The sequence below is a fragment of the Elaeis guineensis genome, chromosome 10 (assembly GCF_000442705.2).
Source record: "Elaeis guineensis isolate ETL-2024a chromosome 10, EG11, whole genome shotgun sequence".
Taxonomy (NCBI): Eukaryota; Viridiplantae; Streptophyta; class Magnoliopsida; order Arecales; family Arecaceae; genus Elaeis; species Elaeis guineensis.
Genome location: NC_026002.2, coordinates 33678465 through 33684346, shown reverse-complemented (window position 1 = coordinate 33684346; position 5882 = coordinate 33678465). Strand labels below are relative to the sequence as shown.

At 38.1% G+C, this 5882-nt stretch overlaps 1 pseudogene; it reads left to right on the top strand.

Annotated features, from left to right (window-relative positions):
* The first annotated feature begins 2765 nt into the window (after positions 1 to 2765).
* LOC105052757 (BTB/POZ domain and ankyrin repeat-containing protein NPR5-like) lies at positions 2766 to 5593 on the top strand (annotated as a pseudogene).
* Positions 5594 to 5882: the final 289 nt, after the last annotated feature.

Sequence of the window (5882 nt, the reverse complement as noted above, 5' to 3'; positions counted from 1 at the left end):
AATTGAACTATTAGCGACGGATATGCTTTTGTCGCAAATAGTTTGTAATTTATTTTAGTTTTTTATTTTCTAATTATTTGCAACTAAAAAATTTTATCATGAAAAATACCTTATTAGCGATGAATATTTTTTTTACGTCGTAAATAGTTGATTATTTACAATGAATATATTCCATCATCAATTATATTTTATTTTTAAATTTTTAAAAATTAATTATTTACAATGAAAATAATTTTTCATCACAACTAATTAAAGTTTTTTCGACATAATATTTTAGTCGCTAATAATCTGCAGCTTTTGAATTTTTAATATGTTTGAATTTTTTCATGTATTAGCGATGAAAAATTTTCATCGTAAATAATTTGCTAGTTACGACGAAAATATTTTTTTCGTCGTGAATACTCCAATATTTACGATGTAATATTTTAGTCTCTAATAATCTGTGATTTTTGAATTTTTAATATGTTTGAATATTTTCATGTATTAACAACTAAAAATTTTCATCGTGAATAATTAGATATTTACGATGAAAATATATTTTTTATCGTCAATACTCCCATATTTGTGACGTAATATTTTCATCATAAATAATTTATAATTTTTAAATTTTTAAAATTTTTTATTTTCTTTCAAATATTATCGATGAAAAATATTCATTATAAATAATTAATATTTACGATGTAAAATCAATATTCGTCGCACATACTAAGATTATTTACAATGAAAATATATTCATTGTGAATATTTAAAAATATTAAATTCAAATTATTTTTATCCAGATAACTTGTATTTACGATGATATTTTTTTTCATCGTAAAGACTAATATTATTTATGATAAAAATATTTTTATCATAGATATTTAAAAATATTAAATTAAAAATAAATATTTTATTATTTACGATGGTTATTTTCGTCATAAATAATTGGTATTTATGATGAAATTTTTTTTTGTCACAAATATGGAGCTATTTGCGATGTTTGTTTGTTTGATGTTTGTTTTGGATCTGGGATCGATACAGCCGATCTACTATATAGCATACTATTTTATAAATTAAAGCTATTACAAAACTTTTGATTTAATTGATTTTATAATATATACCATTATGCATCACATGGTAATTACCAAAAAAAAAAGTAAAAGACAAACAATATTTTACAGCACAAAAGAACCAATTATTTGTTCATTACAATATAATATTACTTTAAAAAATCAGATCAATAGCCTCTTGTAAAGATGTGTGATAGATGAGTATTCAGATTGTTTTCGTGTATATAATGTTCTACTCATTTGAATTCCACTTTTATCCAAAGTTGCACTACTTTGTATTTAAGATGATTGCATGGAAGTGATTTGAGAAGTGCCCCAAATCTTCTGTAACTAGCACAAATTTTATGCTTGATTTTTTTAATTACCATTTTATGTTTAACTTGTATTGAGTAGTAGCATTTTATATTTAATAGTTATACAACTGGAACTGTATTTTACATGCAGTCAGTTTCTTTTCCCTATACATAGTTATTTTTGTTTCACATGCTTATAAATAGACAAAAAAAATCAAACATAGAATGGCTGATGGAAACAAGAATTAGAATAAAATATAAATCAATAAAACCTAAAGAAAAAAGAAGCAACCATTTTCAAGAGGCATTATATCAGTGAACCAACGTGAAGCTTTTCTTTCACTCCTGCTGTGCTGGCTCTAAGTTATGGTGCTACAAATTCAGAAGCAAAATTAATGTTAAACATTGAGACTTATACATAATGTTTTTCCGGCCCTCCGATCTATTGATTAATTAAATACCACTTATTTTGATAAGCACAAATACCATGCAATTATCCCACTCGTGTATAAAATGTCATTTTATCCTGTGACATATAGGAAAAGTTGTCTAATCACGTAAATTATCAATAGACGCAAATTTTTTCTATACATTCACCCTTCCATGAACCTCCAATTCGCATACTATCTCTCCAATACAAACACAATCTAGAAATGTTAATGAGGATAGGTGCCCGAATATTTTATCTGTCTTCGAACCCGACAGAGCAGTTTTAATGGAAGTTAAATTGAAAATTTTATGAAATAATCTAGATCATCCTTATATCACTCAATGCCAAATGTTTAATTTATATATAAAAATTATGAAAATTATAAAAAATAATTTTTAATATAAAAATTATAAAATTAATTTATATTATTAGAATTATGGATGATCAGGTGAAAATTTTGAAATTAATAAAAAATTAAATGAGTTTTGGTCTTTTCGGTTTCGGTTTTGCATTTCTTTCGCCTATGGATTTTTATATTAAGAACTGTTCGGGCTCGGCTTGAGTTTCGGATCGCAGTGATGAGTTTCGGATTCGATTTTGATTTTTTTCCCTGATCATATCAAATCTATCCTGTAACCCATTGGCATCCCGGACACAGCTCACCCTGCCAAGGTGGCCCCTACCCTGTCGGTGTCACTGTGCCTCTAATTTAATTAATCTCCCCCTGGAGCCCTCCAATTTACTCTCTTCTTTTTTTTTTTTCTCTCCCCTCCAAGCAAGAAAAAGAAAGAAAGAAAGAAAGAATTAAAAAAAAAGAAAAGAAGAAAATTCTCCATCCCACCAGACTCAATCAAACACAGCCGGTGGTGAATGTTACCAGTGCCAGTAGAAAGAATCGGAAACGGGGTCATGAGAGAGAAAGTACTCTCACTCCGCCTCTTCTCCTCTCCCTCCTCATGTTTCTCCTGGTTCTCTCTCTTTATATCTCGCAACTCTTATCCATTCCTCCCAAAACAAGTGCGCGCTATAGCGACCTCATAATTAACAGTAAGATGAGCTCGGAGGAGTCCCTCAAATCCCTCTCTGTGGACTACCTCAATCTCCTCACCAATGGCCAGGCATTCAGCGACGTCGCATTCAGCGTGGACGGTCGCCTCGTCCACGCGCACCACTGCGTCCTCGCCGCGCGCAGCCTCTTCTTCCGCCGACTTTTCTGCGGCCCCGCTGGGGCTCAACCTGCTCGACACTAACCGCCACCACCAACAGCACCAGCTTAGTCCTCGCTCCACCTCCGGGCCGGCCACGGGGAGGGTGGGTGTGAACCCCGGGATGGTGATCCCGCTGAATTCGGTGGGCTACGAGGCGTTCCTGATGCTGCTCCAGTTCCTCTACAGCGGGCAGGTGTCCGTCGTGCCGCAGAAGAACGAGCCCCGCCCTGATTGCAGCGATCGCGGCTGCGGCCACACCCATTGCACCTCCGCCATCGATCTCACGCTCGACACCTTGGAAACCGCCCGGTCCTTCGGTGCCCAGGAGCTTGCCTTGATCACCCAGGTCCACCCCCCACGCCCCCGCCCCTCCCCGCGCCCCCCCCCCGCGCTCCCCCCAAAAAAAAAAATATTATTTTCTAGTTATATTATCATGGGACTGGTTGAATTGTATTAAATGGTGAACAATTAGGCTCGTCATCATTAGCATCAGTCAATTATCCATGAAGTGGCTTGGTTTGTTAAGATGTAGTCAGAAATTTCAGTTCTCCTCCTTCCTTTCCCCGAGAATAAAGTCATGGGAGTCTCTTCCCAGAGGAGAAGTTGCTTCTTCTGATGCTACTTGGTCAGTAAAGATTTGATTAATTATCTAATTTGATCTAATAAATATTAATTTTGATCAATTGAAAGATTTGAATTGGATTATGATTCGTAAAAAATTTAATTAATTATGTTTGATCCGATTTCTATATTTTTAACTCATATGAAATTGAATCCGATCGGTCGATATAATTTTTCAATACTAGACTATTTAAAAAATTAAAAATTGACAATTATGTACTGATTTATAGATATTATGAAATTATTATATCTTAATTTTTATATGAATTAAATAGCATGTTGGTTTGTGATATTTAAAATCAACATTGAATGAAGTCCAAACTGATACAATCTATTCAAATTTGTGATAAATAATGATTAATTTTGATTTTAAATAATTTATATATAATAAATGATCGATAATAATTGATTAATTTTTTTTTAATTAAATTAAATTTGATCCGATTAAATTTTCCTTCCACTTAGATCCTCCTCAATCCTGGCTGTCAGAAGAGCCAGGTCATTTTCATTTTTATCACCGCACTTCCTCTTACATCACACCTCAGCCCCAACTTAGGGTTGTCATTTTGCGTTTCCCTTTCCCGTACCGTGTCCTCTTCTTCATCAATCCCAAGTTCTTGAATTGGGAGACTGTACGTCTCTCCCCTCGGTCACTATCTCTCCCTCTCACCAAGTACATTTTCCTTCTATATTTTACGCAAAGTAAAAACCTAGGATTCTTCCTCTCACCACAGTAACTACCATTGATCCACTTTGGTTCTCTTCGTTGATCTTTGAGTGCAGAAGCAATTGGAGAGCATGGTGGAGAAAGCATCTATCAAGGATGTGATGAAGATCCTCATGACCTCACACAAGCAGGACATGCACCAGCTCTGGGCCACCTGCTCCCACCTCGCCGCCAATTCCGGCCTTCCGCCCGAAGTCCTCGGCAAGCATCTCCCCATCGACATCGTTGCCAAGATCGAAGATCTCCGCCTCAAACCCGGCCACCACTCCTTCCTCACCCATTACAATCCCTCCACACACCACCACTTCCCAGCCGCCCCCACGGCTGGACATGACGACCACCTCAATATCCACCGCATGCGCCGTTCTCTCGACTCATCCGACATCGACCTCGTCAAGCTGATGGTGATGGGGGAGGGGCTCGACCTCGACAATGCCCTCGCCGTCCACTATGCCGTGCAAAACTGCAGCCGCGAGGTCGTGAAGGCCCTGCTCGAGCTCGGAGTAGCCGACGTCAACTGGCCGGCAGTGCCTGCGGGGAAGACACCCCTGCACATGGCAGCCGAGATGGTGAATCCCGACATGGTGTCGGTCTTCCTCGACCACCATGCTGATCCGAACGTCAGGACCATTGATGGTGTATCCCCGCTCGACATACTCCGCAACCAGACCTCTGACTTCCTCTTCAAGGGAGCAGTCCCGGGGCTATCCCACATTGAACCCAACAAGCTCAGGCTGTGCCTCGAACTAGCCAGTCAGCTGCGATGGTTTCATCACGAGAAGAGGAGGTGGCTGCCGCCTCCGCTACCGTAGGCGGTGCTAGCGGTGGAAGCAACCCTAACACTGCCATCTATCAGTCAATGAGTACGGAAGGGAGTGATTGCAATATTGCCTGTCACATTGACAGTAGTATGGTAAGCCTTAGTTTGGATTCAAGGACGGTGTACTTGAATCTAGGAATGGCTGGTACTTCTCATGTAGGTTGTACAATTGGTGATGGCTGGCAGGGCAATAACGGAAATAGGTCTCAAGGAGGCAGTCGAATGGACCCATCATCCATGTTTTCTCCTCAGGACTTCCCATAGCCACATTGTAAGCTGGAGCAAATGTTCCTCAACTCTCGCTCGCTCTCTCTCTCTCTCTCTCTCTCTCTCCCCGATCGTCCTCTACCTCCTCCTCTTCCGGCGGCCCAAATCTATATATATTCCTCTCTCTTTATATCTAAGTAAGGCAGGAACTAGAATGGGATTAGTTTAGGGTGGAGGAGATGAGATCTCCTTCTTATGTAAGTAAATATTTCTTCCAGTCTATATTGTCTTAAGTTTGTGGTTCTGTTTTCATTTTCTCATGTTGGAACGGTTAGGGAGGTTCGTGTAGTATTAAATCTAGCTATTAATCTTGGATTTCTTTTCTATTTGAGAACTTCAGTCCCATCTTTTATCTGTTTAATACCGTTTGAGTTGAGGCTATGGGGGGTGCAAGAGCATGTGAGGCATTTGAAGAGGGAGATAAGGAGGAATCTGTGCAGGCATTGGATGATCAAAGAGATACAGGT